The sequence below is a fragment of the Tamandua tetradactyla genome, chromosome 25 (genome assembly GCF_023851605.1).
Source record: "Tamandua tetradactyla isolate mTamTet1 chromosome 25, mTamTet1.pri, whole genome shotgun sequence".
NCBI lineage: Eukaryota > Metazoa > Chordata > Mammalia > Pilosa > Myrmecophagidae > Tamandua > Tamandua tetradactyla.
Window position 1 is genome coordinate 16,211,804 of NC_135351.1, and position 26,529 is coordinate 16,238,332.

General features: G+C 40.4%; 1 protein-coding gene and 1 pseudogene across 4 annotated transcripts in view; both read left to right on the forward strand.

Annotated features, from left to right (window-relative positions):
- Positions 1-26,529, forward strand: part of LOC143669116 (phosphatase and actin regulator 1) — a 323,677-nt gene that overhangs the window by 158,574 nt on the left and 138,574 nt on the right. The window lies entirely within an intron of this gene.
- LOC143669117 (large ribosomal subunit protein eL30 pseudogene) lies at positions 1,181-4,120 on the forward strand (annotated as a pseudogene).

Here is a 26,529-nt window from a genome sequence, read left to right on the forward strand (position 1 = left end):
TATTAACTAGAGTCCATGGTTTAATTCAGGATACACTGTGTGTATTGTACCCGAAGGAAGACCTTTTAAAGTTATACCTTCTCCTGTCCACCCTGTCTTAGTTTAGTTTGCCTGAAAGTGGAGCCTGAAACAAGAGTTTGGTTGCAGTTAGTTTATTTGGGAGGTAATCTCAGGAAACAGGAGTGAGACAGGGGAAGTCAGAGGAGGAGGAAAAACTAATATGTCTTCTTTTTAATGGGGCTGTGGGGGTTCCTGTCCCCCATTGCTTTAAATCCATGCATTTCCAAGCTTCCCTGTACTTAAGTTGAACATAAAAGGGTTGGGGGCAGATAGTGGAAAGATAAACATGAGTGCTGCATGCTTGAGGAGGGATGAGTTCATTATAGCTGAATCTGATCACACAGAAGTGTCCATCACAGCTTCTGCCAAATACAGCGTTGGGCCTAAGGAATGTAATATGGGTGTTGGCTGTAACCCATTTCTTTTGAAAGTTCCACCAAGCTCAATCACAAAACAGCACATGCACGGTGACATCTCACCTAAGTCTTGAATATTCTTCTGCTTCAGAGCTGCTGAAGGTCTACTGGTGCAATGTGGGACTGTCAGGGCATGAGAGCAGGGGGTCCCTGGTATAACTGATGTGCAACGAGCAGACTTTTTGGCACACTTGCTGTCCACTGTTTTCTTTCAAAATGCTGCTGGAGTTAATCTGGTTTTTCTATACACGTTCTAGATGAAGCCAATCAACAGGAAGCAAGCATTAGGGCTCCAGTTCCTCACTGACACTTTTGAGAAAGCTCATGAAGCAGTCAGCTGGACTGAAATTGGGGAATGGGCATTAATTAAATCGGTAGAAGCCGGTTTTACAGACCCAGCATGCTGAGAAGTCTGCCAGCCAAACCCTGATGATAGATGCAAACTGGTTTATGCCCTGAGATGGTCTAAGAGTAGAGGTGTAACCACTAAATGTAGTTACTCAAAGAGAGTAATGTGAAACCAGGAAGTAGAAAACTGCTCGAGTGTACCTTTTATTTCCTTAAAAAACTGGTGTAGTTAACCAGGTGCTTACATGCATTAAGTCATTTAAAGCCCACCTTGAGAGAATGTTAAAGTATTTTAAAGGATTGAATAGAGTTTACTTTCCAGGAGAACAGAGGGATTTGGGAGGGGGAGGGAGCACATGAATGTCTTCTGGGGAGCTGGCAAGGCTTGATTTCTTACCCCAGGTAGTGGAAACAGAGGTGCATGCTTTATAAACGTTTTTGTAGGTGCACGATACTTGCAGTTTTTAAAAGGTAAAAATATTAAACATTTGCTTAATGACTGGATGGAAAAACTGATACTTACTGAAGAGGAGAGAATAATGAGAGTAGGAAACTTTTAAGCATTCTCTTTGCACTATCTCCTTTATCCTCAACACTATATGAAGTAAGTGAAAAGACTATTATCCCCATTTTCAGATGATGAAATTAGGAAAAAATGCAGAAATTAGATTACTTATCCCAATTCTCACTTTTGATGGATAGCAAGTTTTGATATTTAGATATGCTATTTTAATGGTTTTTTTGAAGTGCCAGAACTGTTTTGCTACGGCATAGTGCTGCCTCCTGGCTTATTCAAACATTTGAGTGAGGCCTGTGCTGGTTCCTTCTTTCCCTGACTGAGCTTTAGACCTTCAGAATCTCAAAACCCAGCCTCAACCTGCCAGGCCCCAGTGCACTGTGGCACGGAGTCTGCCGCCATGCTGTTTCAGAGCAGTTCATGTTTTTCCATCAAAACCTGCCACCTTTCGTTCATTTCTTGGGTTCTTCTTTAAAATCCATGAGTTATTTGTTGCAACAGAGACAACAGACAATGTGTTCTAGTTTCTGCAGACTTGGTCCAGACACAAGTTACCATGTTTAATGGGTTTGGGGTTTGGTTTCCATTTGTATCTGTTTGTTGTCTGCAGAAACTAGGTTCTTCTTCAATACTAAAGTCATGTTTGGGAATTGGATGTCTGCAAATAATCTCAGAGGGATTTCTTGATAAAGGGCAGTAAATATCAAATCAGAATACATCCGTGGCTCTTGTAGGGCTAAATTTGAATCCCAGTCATCGTCTGACATGCTTTTTACAGTCAGACAAGAATTTATGCATTTATCAAGCACCGTTTTTGTCTTTGGTTTGCACATGTTCAAGGTTCCACAAAAATGTGGTCTTTGTTCCCAAGAATTTGAAAATTAGGTCAGGAAGATAGGGTTAAGTACGTGTGTGCATATTTTAAATCCTACTGAGCTAGCTAGGCTTTATATGTTTTAAAGTGGCATATAATATAATTTTCACAAATTCACCTTGTAATCTTAGCCCACACGTATCTCAATCCCTTTTCTTCTCTATAGAGTTCATTTGCGGTTTTAACACCATTTCCCTCTGTTACCCTCAGGGACTGTAATTGCCTTCTCTAGCCACCTTCTTTTCTATCTGTTTTACACACCGTTATAGGATCCAGCACAGAGTTCTGCATGTGGTAAGCACTCAACAGATGTTTTGAACAAATTAATGCAAACTTGTAGCCTCTCTACTCAACTGGTGATTTGTCACTAGCTGAAGGGTAATTTTAAATATTCATACTGCCTATAGAATCTCATATTACTCTCTTCTTGAAACAAATATACAATCCTTGGTACTGGTCCTAGAAGCTGCACGGAATCAAACAAAAATTTCAGTATTCATTCAGTTTCCCCTATAATTTAAAACTTCATAGAAACATCTTAAACTTTTTGAAAACGGAAAAAAAAAAGAGCAAACCCAAATGTACTGATACATCTTCTGCCTACATACATTCTTACTGCTCAGAAGGCCCATGATTTAAGGCTTACTCATGCTCCCCAATCATGCTTGGGCAATGCCTCCCCTCCCCCACCCCATCTCCTCCACATCCTTCTGAAAGGCTGGAATGGAGAAGCCAGCAATGAAAAAGCATCTGGGAAGCAAGGGATTAAGAAGCCATTTGCCTGGGATTTTTATCCAATTCCCTGTGGCTTATTAAGCAACATCCCTTTTCAGCTCCATAAGTTTACTGCTATGATGCTTGTCCAATGAGGGTTCTTTCCAAAGAGGAGCATCATGGCCTGGTAAGAAGAGCCCAGGCTTTGGAGATGGAGCACCTCTGCCCAGCCACATAATAGCTTCTCCTTCTTGGGAAGGTCCTATGTGGTAGTTAGGTTCAGATGTCAGTTTGGCCAAGTGAAAGTGCCTAGTTCTGTTGCTGTGGATATGAGCCCATGGCGTGTGAATCTCATCTGTTGCTGATTACATCTGCAGTCAGCTAGGAGGCGTGCCTGCTGCAATGAATGATGGTTGATTTAATTGGCTAGTGCTTAAGTGAGAGAGCTCAACGTAGCACAGCCCAAGCAGCTCAGCATACCTCATCTCAGCACTCGCAGTTCAGCCCAGGCCTTTGGAGATGCAGAAAGGAAACACAGGGGGAAGCTGTTGAAACCCAGAGGCCTGGAGAGAAGGAAGGCCAGCAGAGATCGCCCTATGCCTTCCCACATAAGAAAGAACCTCAGTTGAAAGTAAACTGCCTTTGCTCTGAAGAGCTACATGTTTTTAACAAAATAAATCTCCTTTTATTAAAAGCTAGTCCATCTCTGGTGTGTTGCATTCCAGTAGCCAGCAAACTAGAACATGCTGCAATGTCCTGAGCTTCAGTTGCCATCTATAAAGTGGGCATGAGCTTGTCTTGCTCCCTGGCCATCCTGGCAGCTGCTCTTGGTTGGAAGCTGAAATGCACCTAAGGCAGGAAGATAGTGGCCACAAAGAAGACAGAAAGTTGCTGGAGTCAATCAACTCCAGGCTCCAACTTGTTATGAGAAGTGGAAAGTACGTACTGGAATACGAGCATACTCTGGCAAAGCGAAACTAGTCATCCTTGCCAACAACTGCCCCGCTTTGAGGAAATCCAGGGTAGAGGGCTGTGCCCTGTTGGGCAAAACCGGTGTCCATCACTACAGCGGCAGTAATAGTGAATTCGGCACAGCATGTGGAAAATACTGGAGTGTGCACTCTGGCTCACACTGATCCAGGTGATTCTGAGGTCATTAGAAGCATGACAGAACAGACTGGCGAAAAGTAAGTCACATAAAAATTTTCTTTATGAAACTGGCCATTGCTTGTTTAAACAACACTGTAGTCATTTCGCTTCTTTTCTTGTATATCTTTTTGTTTCAGCTCTCTTTCCTGAAGGTAGGTTTAGAGAGAGTGAGGCAGCTAGCTGGGGTTGCAACTTTGAGGTTAAGTTGCAACCTCTACACCTCAATTTCACTTTTCTTATTTTGTGAAGGGAATGCACTGAGTTTCTTTCCAGTACTAGGTGTTTTGTGTGTGTGTGTGTTTGGGGGGTGCAGTTTTGTTGGGGCATATTCACAATCCATGCAGACAGTGAGGAGAGCGTTGCTGACCCATGGTGTTGTCACATGGTTGTGCCTACACCACCATGACCAATTTTGGAACATTGTCATCACTCCAGAAGGGAAGTAAAAATCAAAAGGAAAACCCAATCCAGTACTAGGTTTTTAAGAGACTTGATTTTCATAATTCCTGTCTCAGGACATTGTTAACATTTTTGTCTTTGAATATGCTTACAAGGCAACAAGGTTAGTTAGTATCCAAAGTTGCAGTTTGCAGTCTGGTTTAAATCTACCAAATCTGAGTAGCAAAGAGGAGTAAATGAAATATGTTGCCCCACCCCTAGAATGCGGTCATAGACTAAGAAAAGCTCTAATGAACTTCAATGAAGAAGGAACTTTCCTATGGGTAGGCAGTGGTAGGGGTCAAAGAAATGTACTTGGACAACTTCAGAATGATCCCAGGCATTCAATAAGTGTTAAATCCCGCCCCCTCCCCCAAAAGGGCACAGTCTCTCTCTTTCTCAGCTGACACAGCAAGCGAACTCACTGCCCTCCCCCTCTCTACGTGGGACATGACTCCCAGGAGTGCAAACCTCTCCCTGGCAATGTGGGACAGAAATCCTAGCATGAGCTGGGACTCAGCATCAAGGGATTGAGAAAGACTTAGTGACCGAAAGGGGGAAGAGAGAAATGAGACACACAATAAAGTATCAGTGGCTTAGAGATTTCAAACAGAGTCAAGAGATTATCCTGGAGGTTATTCTTACACATATATAGATATGCCCTATTTAGTTTATGGTGTATTAGAGTGGCTGGAGGGAAGTACCTGAAACTGTAGAGCTGTGTTCCAGTAGCCATGTTTCTTGAAGATGACTGTATAATGATATAGCTTTTGTAATGTGACTGTGTGATTGTGAAAAGCTTGTGTCTGATGCTCCTTTTATCTACAGTGTGGACAGATGGGTAAAAAATATGGATAAGAATTGAATAATAGGTGGAACAAAGGTTAAAATAAATTGGGTAGATGGAAATATTAGTTGTTAATGAGAGGGAGGAGTAAGGGGTATGGCATGTACGAGTTTTTCCTTTTTTCTTTTTTATTTCTTTTGCTGGAGAGATGCAAGTGTTCAAAAATAATGATCATGGTGATGAATACACAACTATAGGATGATATTGTGAATCATCGATTGTAGCCATATCAAGAATGTGTGTATGTTTGTTTGTTGTTTACAGAAAAAAAAAAAAGGCATGGCAGTACTTTACAATGCTGAGTAGCAGTGAAGAGTGCCTGTGAGTTAAAAGCATAGCAGGGGGCGGGCCACGGTGGCTCAGCAGGCAAGAATGCTCGCCTGCCATGCCAGAGGCCCTGGGTTGGGTTCCCGGTGCCTGCCCATTTCAAAAAAAAAAAAAAAGCATGGGAGGCACTGCGGTAATATCCTAGGGCCGCTGTAACAGATTTCCATGAACTTGATGGGTTTAAACAAGAGATGTTCAGAGTCTCGGCCAGGAATCTGCAATCAAGGAATCTAAAGTTGTGCTCCTTCCAGAAGCTCTCGGGGAGAATCCTTCCTTGCCTCTTCCAGCTTCTGGTGGCTCCAAGTGTTCCTTGACTTGAGGCTGCCCCACTCTGATCTTTGCCTCATCTTCACATGACCTTCTTCTCTTGCTGTCTGTGTCTCCTCCTCTCCTGTCTCTTATGAGGACACTTGGCCCTGGGTTTAGGTCCTTGGCTCAAGATCCTTCATTTAATTACACCTGCAAAGACCCTTTTTCCAGATAAGGTCACAGGTCTGGGGCTTGGATATATCTTTTGGAAGATCACCATTCAACCCAGTACAGGCACTGAATAAACATTTCCAAATTAGATACTTCAGATCATTTCAAATATTGCAAAATGAGAAAGATACCCTGCCTTCCTTTTTTCAGGCTTTCTCTTTGTTTTTTTTCCTAACTCAAAAGAAACACAGGGAGGTATTTTTTAACTTCATTTTTCTTTCCCCCTAAGTATCCTTTTCAAATGATAAAACAAAGCAAAATTTGGTCTGTGCATAGTACAGAAAGTACTTCTCCCAGAGAAATACCAAAACAGGGACCCACATTGTGCCATGGGGTGGTAAAAACATAGTGAGGTTAATTTATTTGAAGTTTGCGACATTTTTGGAAAATGCCATTTGACTTCAGACTTGAGATTTTTCAGTTATATGCTTACAGATCTCATGACAATTTGGTCCCTTTTCTCACCACCTACCTATAGGGCTGCCATGTGTTGACCTTTTTAGTGCTAAAATGGATTTCCTCCAAATCAGAGATGGTTTCTGCTGTCCTGAATCATGGCACAGAGCCGGCAAGGAAATTCTGCTGAAATTTTGGCCTCTTCCATCTCAAACATACCTTTAGCTCCTGGCACACTTCCAGCAGAACAGCTGTTTTCCTACAAAGCTGAAACGTGTTTTTCTTTTTTCCACTCACTCTTCCTTTCCTGTGTCATCACTGAGGAACCCAAAGTTGTAGAGAGAAACTCTTGAGTAGTAAGACAGTGTGCCAGAGATTTTTCCTTGCAAGGAAAAAAAAAATCCAAGTCAGTTGCCACCTGCATTTGATTACAGAGTTCCTTAGTGACAACGCCCCCTGTCAACTGCAGGAAATCAACTTTATGAATGATTAGCAGGGGGGTCCGCAGCCCCCTGACCTGTCCCTGTCAGAACTCCTGCTTAGTCTAGATTCTGGGAGTGGCCCTCCCTGTACTTCCCCTTCCCCATAGGGAAAACACTTCCCCTTGGTAATGTTCGGGGGAAGGATTTATAAAAGATTTATAATATAAATCCTTTCTTGTTTCTTATCTGTTCTGTGCCTCAGTTTCCCCATCTGCTAAATGGGAACAATAGCACTTCCTTTGTAGAGTTGTTGTCTAGTAACAACATATAAAGGGCAAATACAGAAGTGTAATAAAGGGCTTCTCTCCTGCAATCCAGTTTTTTTAAACTTCCTTCTTCCTTTCCTCCTTCCTTCCCTCCCTAAAAGGAAAGAAAAATGACAAAACATTTAAAACAAACCAGGAAAACAGAAGACCCAGCAGGATTAACCAAAAATGAAGCATTACATGCCTCTCTGGGACGATGAGGCGTGTTCTGAACCCACACGGTTGAGATGTGACTTCTTGGCATAAAGATTAGCAGGAAAATGGTGCCTTCAAATGAGTAGTTGAGCACAGAGTCGGCCAAGTGTCTGACTGTTTAAGCATTCTGCAGGCTTGCTTCTGTCCTCCAGGTAGGGAGAAGGAGAAACAACCAGAGTAGATTGGGAGGGGAGCCATTTAAAGGAGACCCAGGGGGTCTTTTCCTTCTGGATGCCTGACACTGAGTGCTGGCCCTTTCCGCTCCTTCAGTGACTTCATTCCTATCTCTCTCGTTCAATTATGCAGAGCAGGGGCTGCCGTGACCTCTCATCTCCTTCCTGCCACCACCACCTCATTGGTGGGAAATCAGGAGACTTCAGGAAAGACGCAGCGTACTCTGTAAGGGCTAAATATAGTCCTTGTTATGGATGTCATTTTAACCTTGAAATTTGGTGCTTTGGGGACTTTTGCCCAGCGTTATGCATGTAATGTCACTCTGTCAGGTCACTGACCAGCTGCCTAGAGCCATCATGCTGGTGGCCCGAGTGACAGAGAATAAACATTGCTCCTGAGTCCCGAAGGAGCACGCAGCCTGTGGAGTGTCCAGACAAGGCATGTGGCGGACAGCAACCCACGGCGGTATCGGAGAAGGGCTGCACAGCAGACATGGACACTCATAGGGCAGGGGGATTGGGCCAGGTCTGGGGCAGTCTGGGGAAAGTTTTACACACTCAAGATGGGCATTTTAAGTTCCGTGTGCTCAGAGGGAGTAACTCGAGTGCTGGATGGGTTGGGGGGGATGCACCCACTAGTGGGGCCTAGTGGTTACTGCCAGACTCCCGAGCCAGGCCACCCGGCTTCAGCTTCTAAACCAGCCACTTACTAGCTGGGTGATTGGGAAAGTTACTTAACTGCCCAGTGCCTCAGATTCCCCATCTGTAAAATGGGAACATCAGTACCTCTTTCATAGGGCTTTCATGTAGTAAACACTCTATTATATAATATACCTTATTGGATAATGAATTGTATAATGCATTGTTCTAGTTTGCTAGCTGCTAGAATGCAATATACCAGTAACAGAATGGCTTTTAAAAAGGGGAATTTAATAAGTTGCTAGTTTACAGTTCTAAGGCCGAGAAAATGTCCCAATTAAAATAAGTCTATAGAAATGTCCAATCTAAGGCATCCAGGGAAAGATACCTTGGTTCAAGAAGGCCAGTGAAGTTCAGGGTTTCTCTCTCAAGTGAGAAGGCCTGTGGTGAACACAGTCAGAGATTCTCTCTTAAGTAGAAAGGTACATGGTGAACACGGTCAGGGTTCCTCTCTCATCTGGAGGGGCACAGGGTAAGCATGGCGTCATCTGCTAGCTTTCTCTCCTGGCTTCCTGTTTCATGAAGCTCCCCGGGAGACATTTTCCTTCTTCATCTCCAAAGGTCGCTGGCTGGTGGACTCTGCTTCTCGTGGTTATATCATTCTGCTCTGCTCTCTCTGAATCTCTTTTATTCTCTGAAATGTTTCCTCTTTTATAGGACTCCAGAAACTTATCAAGATCCACCCAAATGGGTGGAGACATGTCGTCACCTAATCCAGCTTAACAACCACTCTTGACTAAATCACATCATCCAAGGAGATGATCTGATTACAGTTTCAAACATGCAATATTGAAGAGGGATTATTCTACCTTTATGAAATGGGATTTTGATTGAAACATGGCTTTTCTAGGGAGCATACGTCCTTTCAAACCAGCACATGCATGTAATGTAATTTTATAATACTCTTCTGGCGATTGCAAAACCTATAGTACATTATATAACATATAATATAAATACATATAACACTATAGTATTATATATTGCATTGCTTCATATATAGCAATACAGCAATATATAACTGTAACATTCTAATATTTTTATAATGTTTAGTGTTTATGATGATATATGTTATGTTATATTTTAGTATATTACGATGTGTTATATATGATATAATACTTAACTGTAGTTATTTGGAGTTCAGTGGCATATGGCCTACTATGCCAGTTTAATGAATATCAATTTATTCTGTAAGCAGTGGAGAGAAAAGAAAGGGGCTGGAACTGTATTCTATATGATCTAACATGGTTTCTAGAAAATACTTTGGCAGCAGAGTAGGTCGGTGGAAATAGATGAGAGTGATGGGAAGAGACACATCTGATTCCTTTTCTAGGAGGTTCTAGAGAGGCCCTCAAGCAGGGCAGCAGTGATGTGCCATATATAAAATGATGGAATAGAATGTCACAGGGAATTGATGAAGGAAGCAGAGGGAGAGGAACTTACTGGACCCAATGTACATCAAGCAACATGAAATTCACAATTATTCTGTTAATAGGAATAGGTGTGTACATACATATATAAGTGTGCATATATACGTACAGTCTCCTAGGAAAAATTACAGACATTATGGCATGGTTCCTGTTTTTATGATGTGCCTTGTGCACTTGCCTCTTGCCTCTGGGTGACACCCTACGATCTGCACTCTTTAAGAAGAACTCATCTCTGTGTTGATGCCTGCCAGCACTTTCTAAATGGGGAGCAATCCAGTGATAAGGTCAGAAGGCCGATCGGAATCCAGTTTGTAGATGACAGCATTTTATTCAGGCCACCAATAATTTCGCTGCAGCAAGGAAGCCTAGTCATGTGTCAAAACAGAAGTAGCTTCCGTCTTCTAGGATCACAAGTTCTTTTTATAGCCAGAAAAAGGAAGTTAGCGTGAGTCCTATTAATTGGACAGGGGTCTGTCCATCTTACAGGGGTGGGTCCAGGGCAAGTGGGCTTTATTTTGTATTGGGTCAAATGTGATGAGCTACATGGGCCCGTCACCTTGATGGGGATTTTAAATTCCAAAAGATATCAAAAGGGACCCGAACAGGGAGCTCATAAAAGAAATAGGACACAGGATTTTTCCCCCCCCGAGGAGTCCCCAGGATTCTATATATTTTATCAATCATAAAATCACTTTTTTAACTCACTTTTTTTTAACATTTTTTATTGTGAAATATGACATACATACAAAAAAGCAATAAAGTTCAAAGTGCACCACAAGAGTTAGTTATAGAACAGATTTCCGAGTTTGGTATGGGTTCTAGTTCCACAATTTCAGATTTGTTCTTCTGACTAGTCCAAGACACTGGAGACTAAAAGAAATATCAGTATTTCTTGATATTTGAAAATATGAAGAAAAAATTTCATATTTATTTATTAAACCCTAAGTTCTCTATTTTAACTCATCCTTCTCCTTTGATCCTTCTCCCAATCTTTAGGGGTATTTGGACTATGCCTATTATAAATTTTTCATGTTGGAAAGGGATGTCAACAATATGGGGTAGGGGCATAGAACTAATTGAGGTTGCACTCATTTTTTTTAAGAGTTTTAGAACATATAAGGACTCTGGTTTTTACATCTTGATGTTTTATGCATTCAAAAGTTATTTTTAATTGGGGTTGCATGTCCTGCTACTTAGTAAATCCCAAATACATATTCAGCTTATATCTGTAATTAGATGAAGTTCAATTCTCCAGAAGGAAGAGATGGTGTGATGGGCTTTCTTCACAGTTACCCTGAGAATCTTTGCCAGTGTCATAAGAAATAAAAACACATGTGAACTTCAGCATGGTGTTTGTCAATTAAGACATCCTTAAAATTTCAAGTCGTCAATATCCTGTTCTACCCACGTGCAAGACTTTCACTCTAGAGATGTGTTAACTTTGTGATTGCATTGTTAAGAAGAAGGATAGTGATCATTGTTGGAAAAGGGTGATGGGTCGATGGTGATTGATTGCACCAATCTCTCTACTTTTAAATGCTTGAAATCATTCATTTAAAAAATTTTTTAAGCAAATTTAACTTTTTGCAGATTGGAAGATACTGTTAGGAACTTTGTCCTTGAGAGCATATGGTATGATTTTAGAACTGTCAGAAGGGCCACTTTTCCTGTTTAGCCTGATGATTTCACCATTAAATTGACTCTATTAGTCATTGTCTTCATTCGTTTATTTTTTATTTATTTTTATGGGGATTGCATGACCTGGGAATCTAACCCAGGTCTCCTGCATGGCAGGTGTGTCTTAAGTTCTTTTAAAAATGAACAGTGCCCTACAAGTATTCATCATACAATAGCAGGTATTAAGTGTTTTTTTGCTTATTTTACTTAATTAGCCTGGCCGGTTAGAAATCAGAAATGGCTCATCAGATGAATTTTGAAAAAGTGGCATACAACAAGATCAAGAACATAGAAAACTCCTCAAAGAGGATGTCTCCTGGAAGTTGGGAGGAGAAAAGAGTCCTAAAAAGTGAGAAAAAAAATGTGTAATTTGAATGCTGAAGACAAACATTCTTTACTTAATTTCACCCAAAGCCGGCTCAGCCCATTATCCCAGCTCCGGGGATGTAGATAAAGACTCAGAAGAGAATTTCATTGTCTTTCTCCTTTCTTAATGGCCAGATTGCAATAGAGCTCTGAGGGATCAGACTTAGCAGTAGGGATATTTTAAAGATTTGGGGAGAATCCGAATCTACGAATTCTTACAAAATAGTGAGCCGTGAATGGAGTTGCCACAAGAATATAAATAAAGGGCAAGAAGAGAGAAAAGCTTAGCAGCTTGGCCCTTTCTCTCGCCCAGGTGCAGAACATTAAACATTGAAAAGCTTAAAATGGGTGTGTGTCTCCTACAATGAGAAAAGAAAGGCCACTTAAATTAGATCCTACAGCCAGCTTTGATGAGGGAAAATGAAAGTCATTAATATATCCTCCATCAAATTGGCAGATAACTCTGCTTCTTGCTGACTTGAAGAGGGGGTGGAGAGAACTGGTGGGGTGTCTTGTTGTTGTTGTTAATCCCTGGAATTTTTAAAAGTATGAAAAAGCCCACAAGCATTTCCTTAACACAGATGAAACAATAACAAGCTACAAACAAGATGGTTATGGCTTGTACTCATGTATGTTGCTACAAATGCTGGAGACCACCTTTAGACCCTTTCACTCCCAGTCCCATGTCGGATGGGACTCACTTGGAACCAGAGGTCACGGTTGTGTATGTTCTGAGCCAGGGATTGGGACTCAGGCAGCCCTGGGGTGCAGCGATTCAGATGAAGGCAGTGAACACTGTACCTGAGGTCAGCCAACCCCAGCCATAAAGGGGCAAGAGAGCTTGCCATCTGCAGTACAGGAGGAACTAGTCCTCTCACTGTCAAAAAGGATCCAAGGAAATGGAATGCCCATAGGATCCAACAGACTAAGTCAGGATGCTCTTGAAAAGGATGCAAGGTGTGATGAACCACAGAGAGTTTGCTTTTGTGCTCCGAATTGTGTGCCAGATTCTCTTCCCCCATGCTGTAAATGGAAGCACGCTGCTGGGAAAGTGTGGTGTTTATGCTGGTAGCAGGACTATATTTCCTTTGGAAGGACCACAGGGCACAGCTTCCTATTCCAAGGACTTCCTCAACCAATGATGTTCCCTGGGGTTCAAGTCATCAAAATCAGGGATAACATCTGTTTCTATTTATTTTCTTAAATCATTTCTTAAGTGAATAAAAAAAATAATTATGTTAAGTATTTTCCCAATAAAATGAAAGCATTGGAGAACATTTAAGTAAGCATGTGCAGTGGTTAACAGAATTCCTATGATTGAGTCACTTGGTCAGTTTATTGTTGAGTGGGACCCTGCTTACCTTGGTGGTCATTTTGGCTGCCAATACAATTCAAACTTGACTTTCTTCTTGGGCATGTTGTTTCATATATATCAATAAAGCCCTTGTGATTAAAGAGAAGTGATGCAAGTCTTGAAATTCAAGCTAAGGATTTCCAGGTTGTGTGGTTGACAGAGCACCTAGTCTCCATTCCTTCCTGAAATACCAATAAAATGACATTAAAGGGATACTGATGTGTTTTAGTTTCCTTGGCTGCTGAGGCAAATTCCATGAAATAGGATAGGTTAAACAATGGGAATTTATTTGCTAATGGTTTTGAGGTGAAGCAAAAGGTCTAAATCAAGGCATCGTCAAGAGAATGCTTTGTCCACAGAGACTGTGGCATTCTGGGGCTGGCTGCTGGTGCTCTTGGTCCTTAGCATATCGCCTGGCAAGACATGTGACTGCGTCTCTTAGATGTTCAGCTTCCAGCTGCTCTCTCTGTGGCTTTCTCTCTGTCTGAATTTCACTCTGCTTATAAAGGACTCCAGTACTAGGATGAAGTCCCACCCTTGACTGAGGTGAGCCACCCCTTAACTGAGGTAACATCATCAAAAGGTCCTACTTACAATGGGTTCACATCCACAGAAATGGATTAAATTCAAGAACATGTTTTCTGGAGTACATATAGCTTCAACCCATCACAAGAGGCTTGAACCTACTAGGGCAAAGAGAACTGGAAGGACATGCAGGAATAAAATTCAACAAACTTTTGAACCTGGAAAGCAGATACCTTGACTTGGCACACTAGGGAAAGTTGAAAACTAACTGCTGACAGTGGGGAAACCAAGGGCAAGACTGCAGAATCCCAGAAAGGTTCACGAACTTCAGTTGTCTCCAAAGACAGAGGTGCACATGTCAATGGAAATAGACAATTTCTTTGGAAGATCATGTAAGAAGCCTACTGGATCCCTTCCCTCAACCTTACGGAGAAGTAATCACCCTATTCTATACCTGGTAAAAGAAATTAGAGGTTTATTCTTTTTGGAGCTTGAGCTAACATGATTGTGGCCACATGGACCAAGCACTCAGAGGATCTAGGGGCATAACTATGGAGGATGAAGTGACTGTCCACCTACCTGACCTGTGTGCCACAGTTTTTTCTCCCTACTGAGAACTAGGGATGCTGACCACAAAGGCTTTGTTCTCCAGGCAGACTAGAGGACTCTCAACTAGGGGTATCCAAGCCAGAGAAGAGACATCCTCAAGCAAAGGGATCTGTGCCTGAAACTCCTTACATGACAAACCACTCACCCTAGTGGTGGCCACTAGACACAAATGGCTACTGAGCATTTAGAATGTGGTTAGTATAACTTACTGAATTTTACTTCTACTTAGGTATTTTGTTTCATTTTGTCTTGTTTTTTGCATGGACAGCATAGTTCTAGATAATGGAACGTTTGATTTTGTGTTTGTTTTTCCAAAGGCTTTGACCACCATTTTCACTGAGGCACTAGTCATAGCTTCAATTCCAGCCACACAACTGCTGAGGAGTTTCTCTTCTGTCAGCAAGCACTTAGGATGTGCGTCATTTATCCAGTTCTCTTTCCTCCTATTTAAATACGTACCACCCATGAACCATTTCCATATTTCTTTTATTCAAATAATATTTCCTTCTTGGGATTCAGACAGATCATCAAATAACCATGCAAGAAGAAAAAGGACAGTCAGAAAAGTAACTCTGATGACATGACTGCATTGGTTGTGTATGTGCAAATGTAAATTACATCATATTTTAGTTAATGCATTACTTCATGAAGGTGCTTTATTGCATTTATGTTTAAGTGACAATAGACATTCCTAATATGGAATCTAATAGAGGTGAATAAATTTGGATAGGAGGAAGGAAGGGAGGTGGAGGGAAGGAATTTAGCCACTTAGTACTTAAAATGTGCGAAATAGAATTAAACCACAGATGACCATAAAATGCTGTTTAATAATGAAAGTGTGCTAAGTGCTGGATACACTTCTGTGTGTTAGCAAAATAGGTAACTTGTTTACCTAAAGAGATTGAGGCTCTCCCACTAAAGAATGAAAGTGCCTGATCAAGCCTCTTAGTCCTAGAACCAAAATATGTGGCCCACCATGATATCCAAGCTACTTGTCCACCATGCGTTGTGTGTGTATACCTGTGCTCTTTTAAATTTCAGAACCATCTTATGTAATAAACATCATGATTTCTAATCTACAAGCAAGAATACTACAGCTTGTAGAGGGGAAATAACCTGTCCAGGGTCACATGAATGGTAAATGGTAGATATGGAATTTGAGCTCAGGCCAGTTGGACCCCAAAGTCTATGTTCCCACCCAAATGTCAAAACTTTGCCATATGCATGAACACCTTTCTTAATGCCCATTAGATTCTCAGGAGATATGCTTCAATAATCTTATTTGTCCTTCCTATCTGTACTAAGGGTGATAAAATAACATGTTTTTAAAATGTTCCATACACATGCAAACAGTTGACACAATTTCTAAAGAACTGTATGTTTTATTAGATTTTTAGGTTATGACAAATATTGACTTCTTGGCAAATTTTTAACCACTAAAATCATTGGAAAGTTCCTTTCTCCTTTCCTATTTCTTTCACTGCACTCATTGTTATAAGGTCCATATAAAATACCTGTCAGGTACATCCCGGAGTAATTTGGGCAGAGAGTAATAAAGTATTTGCAAAGTCTCCTTGCGGAACTGGGGAGAAAGGAGGAAATATTAAGTTTCCCCACTGGGGAATTCTTGATATTCTTGCTAGCACTGGGGACAACCAATTCAATAGGCTGAATCCTTAATCTTGGGGCTCACCCCTATGAAACTTATTCCTGCAAAGAAGATGCTAAGCCTACTTATAATTAAGCCTTAGAGTCCCCCCTAGAGAACCTCTTTTGTTGCTCAGATATGGTCTTTCTCTCTAAGCCAACTTGACAGGTGAACTCACCACCTTCCCCCCTATGTGGGGGACCGGGACCTGGCATCATGGGATTGAGAAAGTCTTTTTGACTAAAAGGGGAAGAGAGAAATGAGACAAAATAAAGTTTCAGTGGCTGTTCAGAGTCGAGGTTATCCTTATACATTGTATAGATATTCCTTTTTAGTTTATAGTGTGTTGGAATGGCTAGAGGGAAGTACCTGAAACTGTTGAACCGTATTCCAGTAGCCTTGATTCTTGAAGATGATTGTATGACTATATAGCTTTTACAGTGTGACTGTGTGATTGTGAAAACCTTGTGTCTGAGGCTCCCTTTATCCAGGGTATGAACAAATGAGTAAAAAAGTAAGGAAAAAATAAGTAAATAATGGGGGGTGGTAAGAGGTTAAAAAAGTTGGGTAGATTACAGTACTAGTGACCAAAGAGAGGGAGGGTTAAGAGGTATGGGATGTATGTTTTTCTTTTGTCTTTTATTTCTTTTTCTGGACTGATGAAAATTTTCTAAAAATGATCATGATAAGTACACAACTATGTGATGATTGTATACTTTGGATGGACTGTATGGTGTGTGAAGATATCTTAATAAACATTTTTTTTTTAATGAATAAAGGGAGGGTACACGGGTGGTTCGGTGGTAGAATGCCTTCCATACAGGAGACCCAGGTTTGATTCCTGGACCATGCACCCAAAATTTTAAAAAAATGAATAAAGGGAAAATAAAAATGAAACACACTCCAGCTTAATTCATCTGTGATTTTATAATAAAATCTAAATTCCAAAAAACAAACCAAAAAAAAATGCCAGTCAGGCCATTTTGAGTGAAAAAGAAGCACTAAAGTATAAAAATACTAAGTAAGAGATGTTTGTATATAACATGTTAGTACACATTCTGACATATATAGAATTGTTTCATGGTGCATTTGAAATCATCCTAGAGGCCACAGACGCCGCTGTTCTTCTCATTTATAGACTTTACCAAGTGTTAACCTTGAACGCATCACTTGAGCCTATCTCAACCTCTTAGAAGGTTGGAACAGGAAATCCTTGACTTTTCATCCTTTCATAAATTATTTTTTCCATCTCTTTGCTATTTACCATAAATTTATATAATATGAAGACATATTTGCTACATTTGAATTTGGTTACAAAAAATATTTAAAGTGGCTTATGTATATAAAAATGTAAGCATACATGTATCTCTACTACTGTATGGTATAGATGAGTCATTGTGTTTGAGGCCCACTGTATTTCTTATTTCCTGGGCTTCACCCTGTCTTCGGGTTGAGTGGTTTTAACAACTTATGGCTTATTTGGAGCAATATTTGCATTCCCTCGCCTTTGACCAAAGAAGATACTATTCAGCATTAAGTGACAATTTGTGATCCCAAAGTATCCTCTCACTCTCCCAAAATTTTAATTTCTATTGGCCTTTAGAATCCCCTTCTCTTCATCTCTCTTTCTGAGAGCTGCTACTTTTTCTGTCCTGCCTCTTGCTTTCTAATTTATGTTTCTAATCTGGCATGGGCTACAAAACCAGACTACCAAACTGATGTAAATTGCAACTAAAATTAAAGTAAACTAGCTGCAAGTGGGAGCTCGGGGCTCTGCTGACTCATTTGCTTTAGGGGCTTCCTGCAGGCTGGAAATTAACTGTGCTCTAGGTAAGTTGAATGCTGTAGTGATTTAATACTCGAAAAAGTGTTTTAAGGCAATTCCTGGATTCACATACAGAAAGAAGATTTATGGGGATCTCTTTCAGTTCACTGAAAGGGGTGAAATCTCTCTAATTTAAAAAATACATTGATATAAAGAAAAATATTAACCGAGTTTCAGAATAACACTCTAATTTAATTGGAAAAAAAAATTTAGACAACAGGGAAGACTTTTTCTTCTGTTGAGCTCTGGCTCACAGTCTGGAGGACTTGTATGTGTGTGTGTGTGTGTGTGTGTGTGTGTGTGTGTGTGTGGCATAAATTTTGTTAAGCAACTGCGAGCCCAGTATAAATTTGGCAGTTGCACTGAGGTAAGTTAAAGTTTTAAGTGCCTCACCTCAAAAATGTGTGGCTTGCAAATAGTTTAATAACCTCATTTGGAAACTCATCGAACATATTATTTTAGATAGGCAGATGCATTTAAAATAACTTTTAGGTGCATTGTAAATTAGCAGAGCCCGGTTTGTTTTAAATGAAACCAATCTTGTAAAATTTCCAATTCAAATCTCTAAAGTGAGACCTAAAGGTTTTTAACTCTTTCTTCCTATGCACATCTATTTCTTATCTTTGGTATCTTGCTATCACAATAAAACTGTCTTTTCCTCTGCATCTGAATAAGTGAATTGTAGGTAGTTTTCATAAATGCAGTGCTCATATAAGTTTTTGGAAGGTGTAATTTCCTTATTTGGAAAATTTGAATGATGCCTTACCTAAGCTATGCAAATTAGGAAATGTTGGTAACTTCAAAATGACCACTTAGGCTGAAAATTATACTTTTACTGATTATCACGTCATAGATCAGGTGTTCAAAAGTAGCGACACAAACCTTGTAAGAAATAGGGTTAATTGTAGTTCTTACACATAAGAGTCACACTTTTTGGTTTTTGGGGGGTGGGGGGGATGGTGGTTCATGATCCGGGAATCGAACCCGGGTCTCCTGCATGGAAGGTGAGCATTCTACCACTGAACCACCTGTGCACCCTTCTGACCTATAATAGTCAACCTACAATAGGCTAAAGCACCATTTCTGGCAGCTTTTTATTCCTGTGTCTTTGGCTGGATTTAATGTATAATATCAGATGATTACAAAATGATCAGGGGAATGGAAAAATAATAGAAAACTGTCTGAGTCCAAGCTATTAGAAGACCTGTAGGTGGGTGGGGAATCAGTAAAGGAGCCCCACAGTAGTGATACAGCCACAGGCTGGTGATTGAGGGACACAGTTGTGATCCTCACAAAGTTTGCACCCACTGACCGCCAAAAGTAACCTCTAACATAAGCTTAAGAAGAAGCAGGAGGATCTTACTCCCAAGAATAGGGAGTTCAAGGATGACTAAACCAAGGACTCAGTTACTACATTGGGGCTCCAGCATCAGAGTACGTGGAGAAGCAGGGCAGGGCGCGCCTCCTCTTGCTCCGGGAATCGAACCCGGGTCTCCAGCATGGCAGGCGGGAATTCTGTCACTGAGCCGCCGTTGCACCGCCCTGCGCCAGCATTTTTAATACCAGATTCTCTAGTGCGCAGCAGTGTGCCTAAAACATAAGGAGGTGCTAAAATGTTTTGTTATTAGTTGAAAGACAGTGAATGAAATCCACAGATAACATATTCAAATTGTGTGCTTTGCAAAACAACCAGATTTCCCAGTCAATTATACTGTTTTACTCTGATGTGCCTCTGAACGTGCATATAAACAGCTATGGACAGAATTTCATCTTCAGCAAAAAGAAACTTCAAAAGAGAAGCCAAGGAAGTATATAAATTATGTTCTACCTGTTAATTAACATAACCCTAGCCAAAAAAAAAAAAAAAAAACGTAAAGGAAAAACAAGAAAAACTTCTGTTATGGTCTATAGTTGATAACTTCAAACTAAGCTAATTATCAAATGTTTTGTTTCTAGAAAGAGCTTCATTTTTTGCTCTTCAACTACTTGTTAAACTGTCCGTTGAAATTTATCACTTTTCTGCATATATATTTCACAATAAAATGTTAAAAAAAAAGTTATGCAAAGGTATTTAAAAAATACATGTACAACGTTTTAGGTGCTCCGAACATTGTAAAATGTAAGAAATGCCTCAAAGCTCCTACCTGTTAAATTGTTTTCTCATCCTCATTGTGTTCTTTAGTCTTTTAAGTATTAGAACGGGACAAAGCTGGGCAGAGATGCAGTGTCTGTGGCTTGTGTCCACCTGTCCTTCCCCCAACCTGATTATTCTCCTTTCACCGTCCTGAACTCCAGCCTGGGTTTTCCCTCGCCTTTGCCTGGCCTGTGATGAGCTTCTATTTGTTCTGCCAAATGGCACCAAAACTCAGCGGCATCTCCTCCTTCCAATATGTGGGAGCGTTTCCCCTTCATAATTCGTTTTGTATACTATTTTAAAGACTATTTTTAAAGAGTGTTAGCTTTGTGTATTGTCTAAAATAGTATTTCTCAAACTTCAGCCATGTGGGCACCAACATAGGCATTTTTACCGTCCTCACCACCATGTTTTTATTTATTAAATATTTTTCTGAAATTAAAAAAAAAAAAAATTTGTGCTTTGATCTGCACCAGAGCAGATAGTTGAGGGCTGGTTGGCATTCCTGAGTGACATGAATTTCTGCCCTGGAGATTAAGGAAGCTGGAGCTGGGCAGAATTAGCCTCTGGTTCAGCATGAATCTTCTGTCGAGATGAAGTACATCTAGTGAGACCTGTCCCTGGTGTTTCTCCAAAAATGTCTTTAGTTGCAAGAGAAGAAATGGAGATGCTCCCTCTAATTTCCATCTCTCTGAGTAAACCCAGAGCAGTGCTTATCTTTAAATTCCCTCAGTTAATATTTCCATTTTGAAATCCTATTCAAAATCTTGAGAAACTGTACCTTCATTTAATTTGAAAACTTGTGACATTCTGCCTTTAAAATGTTTTGAAATCGAGCTCATAATGGTCTGCTAGAATTGCTAAATATTTTCTAAGGCTCATTTCAATGATTAGACTGTAGCTTCAGACACAAACAAAATGTTCCCTTAATCTCTTCGTGTTCTTTGAATAATGTAGAAAGGGGCTTTTACAAATCCAGAAATTTAGAAGAATCCATCTGTCATTCAAAATTTGAGCTTCCCTGTATTCCCTCATCTCCTCCTTTCCAATATCCTTTCCAAGTTTGAAAGTAAAACTGCAGCAAGCCCACCTTCTTTTTTTTTTTTCTTTTTTTAAGTCCACCTTTAAGATGAGAAATCCAATGGCCTTCACCTCATGACGGAAACAGTCATGAAACTTTACAGGTCAGTTCACATCTCAGGCCTCAGTTTCCTCCATTAAAGTAGAGGCCCAAGTACTAACCCCGTCATAAAGAACTTTCATTCAGGATTAGTAACTCAGGGTATGTTACAGTAACTTGGTAGGAAAACCGGTTGCTGTCTCTGTTCTAGTTCTGATCAACTCTGAAACTTACTGACCCAGATTATCACCAAGCCAAGATCTGCCTTCCCTTCCAGTCCCAGCTCTAGACCCACCTGGCTACACCTGCCCATAGGGTCTGCTCCCTCTTCTGAGCCTACAGGACACCCTGTGCTCTCCACTTATCACATGGTCCTTGGCTTATGCAGCCATCTCAGTGGACCTGTGCCCTCATTTAGACTGCAAATTCCGAAAATGCCCAGGTCTTCAGCAAACCTCTGGGTTCTGCATCTCGTAAATGTTTAGCAAGTGTCTATTCATGGTATTTGTGGTCTTGGATATAGTGATAATGATTACTGTTTATTTTATTATGGGGCGATAACTAGGTTTGGGTAGCACTGGGGAAAATGAGCTTATAAGTTAATCAGTGGGCAGTCTTTTGTACCCAGGATGTGCAAGACTCTTTGCAAAGCCTGGAAACATTAGGAATTCTAATTTACTTTTGTTCTGTTCTGTTTTTCTTTTTATTTGGTAAGCACAGAAGATAAAAAATAACTTTTCATGGTATACTTCAGAATCAAGTAATCAGTATCTTAGTATAGTGTCTTAACCTGTACATATACTAAGTAGTTGGTGAGTGGCTAAATAAATCACTGTGTATTGGTTTGTTAAATGCTGCTGGAACACAGTATACCAGAGATGGAATGGCTTTTTTTTTAAAACATGGGCAGGCACTGGGAATCGCACCTGGGCCTCCAGCATGGCAGGCAAGAACTCTGCCTGCTGAGCCACCATGGCCTGCCCTGGAATGGCTTTTATAAAAGGAATTTATTATATTATGACATTACAGTTCTAAGGCTGTAAAAATGTCCAAACCAAGGCATCCAGAGAATAACTTTACTCAAGAAAGGCCAATGCGTCCAGAATACCTCTGTGAGCTGGAAAACCACATAGCTGGTATCCTGGGGTCTTTGTTTTCTGGTTTCAAACAGCTTCCCTTGGGGGCATTTTCTTTCTGCATCTCCAAACGTCTGGGTCTTGTGTTGGTTCTGTAGGCTCTAAAGCAACTGTTTTCCAAGCATCTGCATCTGGGGTGTCTCCAAATGTTTCCCCTTTTAAAGAACTCTAGTAAACTAATCAAGATCTACCTGGAATGGGGGGAGATGCATCTCCATCTAATCAAAAGGTCCCACCCACAATGGGGAGTGTCACATCTCCATGGAAATAACCCAGTCAAGGTTTCTCCCACACAGTTTTGAATCAGGACTAAAAGAAACATGGCTACCCCCACAAGATTGGATCAGAAAAAAGGACTTGACTTTTTTGGGGTACATAATAATTTCAAACCATACAGACTGAATGAGTGAAGTTGAATTTGGACACAAACCATCTTATTTCAGTGTGTGTCCTCATTAAAATTGGACTTTTAAAAGTTGATTTCCTGATAGAGCTAAACTATTTGAATTAAGCCAACCATATATACCTTTTTCTGCCCTCTTTCATCCCAAATGAAAATAAAATCGCCACCAGGTTTCTGTATTAGGTAATTTATGTTGTTGGGACGTATGCTATTGTATTGCACTAAGATGTGGCTATACTGCACAGCTGACCTTGTAGTTTGGGAAAGGAGTCTTACCTGACAGGTGGGGTGGGCCCTGGTATTAGTCACCTAGGGAAAGAGGCCCATCTGACCAGAATCTGTAACTGAGAGGTCAGGCTCCAGGTTGATGGGACTCACCTGTCTCTTAGACTCACCTGTGAAATATCAGGTAGCGAGTCAGGGTAGGCCTGGTAGGTTTGGAATGGGTGAAGGGTCTCAAGCTGTGCAAAGGAAAATAAAGGGAAAGAGTCTTGTCCAATTTTGGGCCCAAGCACAGGAGGCACAGCAATGTCCCCTGAAGGCAATGTGGCAAAACTCTGATGGGAAAATGCGATGGATACGAGAGGCTCTTGGCCAGCTATGCCACCAAGGAGGAGCTTTTCCTTCCAGTGCTAACTTTGGAGGCTCCAATTATTTGTTTTGTTTTTTGATTGAAGTGACAGTCACGTAAAATGAAATTAATCATTTCAAAGTGAGCAATTCATTGGCATTTAGTACATTCATAATGTTGTGCAACCATCACCTCTGTCTAGTTTCCAGACATTTTCAATCACCCCAAAAGGAAGCCCCATCCAATGAGATTTTAGTGAGGAAATGTCATTTCCTTATTTCAACAGTGTGCATTTGTTAGGTAACTTGTGTTTACGGATGCAGTTTCTGGCTGTAGACCTAAGATTTTCTTCTCTGTGATGTCAAACGTTCTATTGTGAAGAGTTAGGATTTCAAGACTCCACATCCAGAGTTGGTTATGTCGCTTTTTCAGCTACTTTGAGCTTCTTATTTAGATCAAGGTCTGGAAGCCTGAACATGACATGGAGCCATGAAATGCAGTTTTTTTTTTGTTTTTTTTTTTAAAAAAGCTAGGTTTTACACTTAATTTTGAAATAAATCATGTTAAGAGAATTTTTTTTTAGGGGGATGGGGGACATTTGTTACTTTTTGCCACAGAGAGCCTTGAAGATTTATTATTCTTCAGAAAAAAAAATCTAATATTCAATGTTCTCTTCTTTGGGTCATCTATTCCAGCAGTCACCAAACTATGACTCATAGGTCAAATCCAATCGGCCGCCTCCTGGTATGAATAAAGTTTTATTGGAACACAACCACATTCATTTGTTTATGTATTGTCCATGATTACTTTTGCAAAGGCAGAGTTGAGTAGTTTCCACACAAAAATTATGGCCCATACAGCCTAAAATATTGACTATCTGGCCTTTAGAGGAAAAAAACGTGCTGACCCCAGCCCTACATATTTATAGGTCAATTATTTTTAGCATTATGATTATATTTTCTGTCCACCTGAATCACAGAGCTGGAAGGGTGCAGAGTTGTTCTACTTTGCTAGCTGCCAGAATGCAATATACCAGAAACAGAACAGCTTTTAAAAAGGGGAGTTTAATAAATTCCACGTTAACAGTTTTTAGGCCATGAATATGTCCTAGTTAAAGCAAATCTATGGAAATGTCCAATCTAAGGCATCCAGGGAAAGATATCTTGATTCAAGAAGGCCGATAAAGTTCAGGGTTTCTCTCTCAAGTGGAAAGGCGCATGGCAAACACACTCAGGGTTTCCCTCTCAGCTGGAAGGGCATATGGTGAACTTGGCGTCATCTGCTAGTTTCCTCTCCTGGCTTCTGTTTCACGAAGCTCCCCAGGAGTTGTTTTCCTTCTTCATCTCCAGAGGTTGCTGGCTGGTGCTTCGTGGTCCTGCAGCATTCTTTGCTCTCTCGGAATCTCTTGCTTTCTTCAAAATGTTTCCTCTGTTATAGGATTCCAGTAAACTAATCAAAACCCACCTGCAATGGGTGGAGGTAGTCTCCACCTAATCCAGTTTAACAGCCGCTTTTGGTTGAGTCTCATCTCCAGGGAGATGATCTAATGAAAGTTTCAGACATACAATACTGAATAGGGATTAGACGAAATAGCTGCCTTTACAAAATGGGGTTAGGATTAAAACATGGCTTTTCTAGGGTACATACATCCTTTCAAACCAGCATAAGTGTCCATACTGCTACCTTTAGACTCGACTTATATTCTCAAAGAGCTTTCATTTCATTTCATCTGAAGAATTCAACTTGAAGGGATAGTGTTGTTTCAAGCTCCGTTGAAGCTTGGAAGAAAGAATCAAGCACATGTCATGCAGCCAGGTTTCCTCATAAACTAGAAAGTTTGATTGACTCCTATAAGGACCTTCATTGCATACGCTGGAGGGAGATACAGGTATTTTCAATAAAGCTGCGACTGTCCATTCATTTATGGGAAAAGTGCCAATTTTTGAAAAATAAATATAACAAAAACAAAAGCAACAACCACCCAAAAAAAAAAAAAACCCTTTATTTCTTTGGAAATTATAACCTTTCCTCTTAAGTTATTCACCCTTTCCACAAAATCCATCTCCACTTTCTCTAACCCAGAAGGATAAAAATAGACCTTCAATTTGTGACATTATTAGGTCTATGACCTGGGGTGAAGAAATGGCAGTTTCTTAAGCACAACTATACTGAGGATCCAGAAATTATAAGAATCTCATAATTTCCTTCTTCCAGAGTTTTGACATCTTAAAATTAAGTTGATGACATCATTGTGCTAATAGTTTTGACAAACATGACAGAGTCCAGACAAAGTTTCTCCTTATGCTCTCTCTGTGGTTTCATGGCAATTAGTCCATCTATTTAGCTCTGTCAGGTGTCAGGATGATTTAATGAGGGAAAAAATCAAATCAGGTTGACTAGCTGATCTCATTTCACCACTTATTCTTGTAATGTCTTGTGGATACCACCTCAGGCAAGATTTTCTATTGGCCTATGAGGGCCAGCTCAGCCCCTTTTATGAGTTTACCAGAAAGCAAGCAGCTAACTGGATTTGATGGTTTGCATTTGCATTAGAACACCACTGAAATCAGCCAGATTCCCATCAGTAACACTGACAAATATTTCATTCACGCGAGCCAAGATTGTACTTCCAAATAAGCATTTGAATTCCCAATTGCCATCCTGGCCCTGACTTTCCCTCACATCAACCCACAACTGGGAGGAGATCCCCAGAATTGAGAAACCCTGGCCCATCTTCTGGAACAAATATGATATTCGTGATGCCGTGACAAATCAGTCTCAAGCAAGCGAAATAAGTCGAATTCCACTATGTTGGGTTATGAGTGAAGGATCACGTTTGTCAGTTTCCACTACACATGCTACATTCACTTCAAAAGAAGTAGTCAGACGCAAAACTCCGAAGTTCTAATCACAATTCCTCTCAAGGAGCAGTGTGCTGCTTGTCATGTCTCTCCCTCACCCTAACTGTGCTAACTTGATGACATTCTATTAGAACAAGGAGCCCCTCGAAGAAATCTTTGATTAACACTGTGCCTTTCAACCTTTCTTCTCTATTGCATACATTTATGAGATATCGTCTTTTTTTTTTTTTTTTTGCTTGGTATTTTTTTTTTTCCTTCAATTTTTCCAAAAGCAGTTAGGGTAATTATTTGATTCACAGACCTGCTATTAATATATTCAGAATTTTTTATTTTTGAGATAGTGTGCAAGTTTTAAAGGCTATTTTCCCCTAATACAGATTCATGATTCAGTTCTTGTATTTTAAGATAATGTTTATTTGGCCTCACACTTTTTATTATTTGCTGATGGATGTTTGGGTAAAGTACAACCCAACTCAGTCCTTGATTCTATTT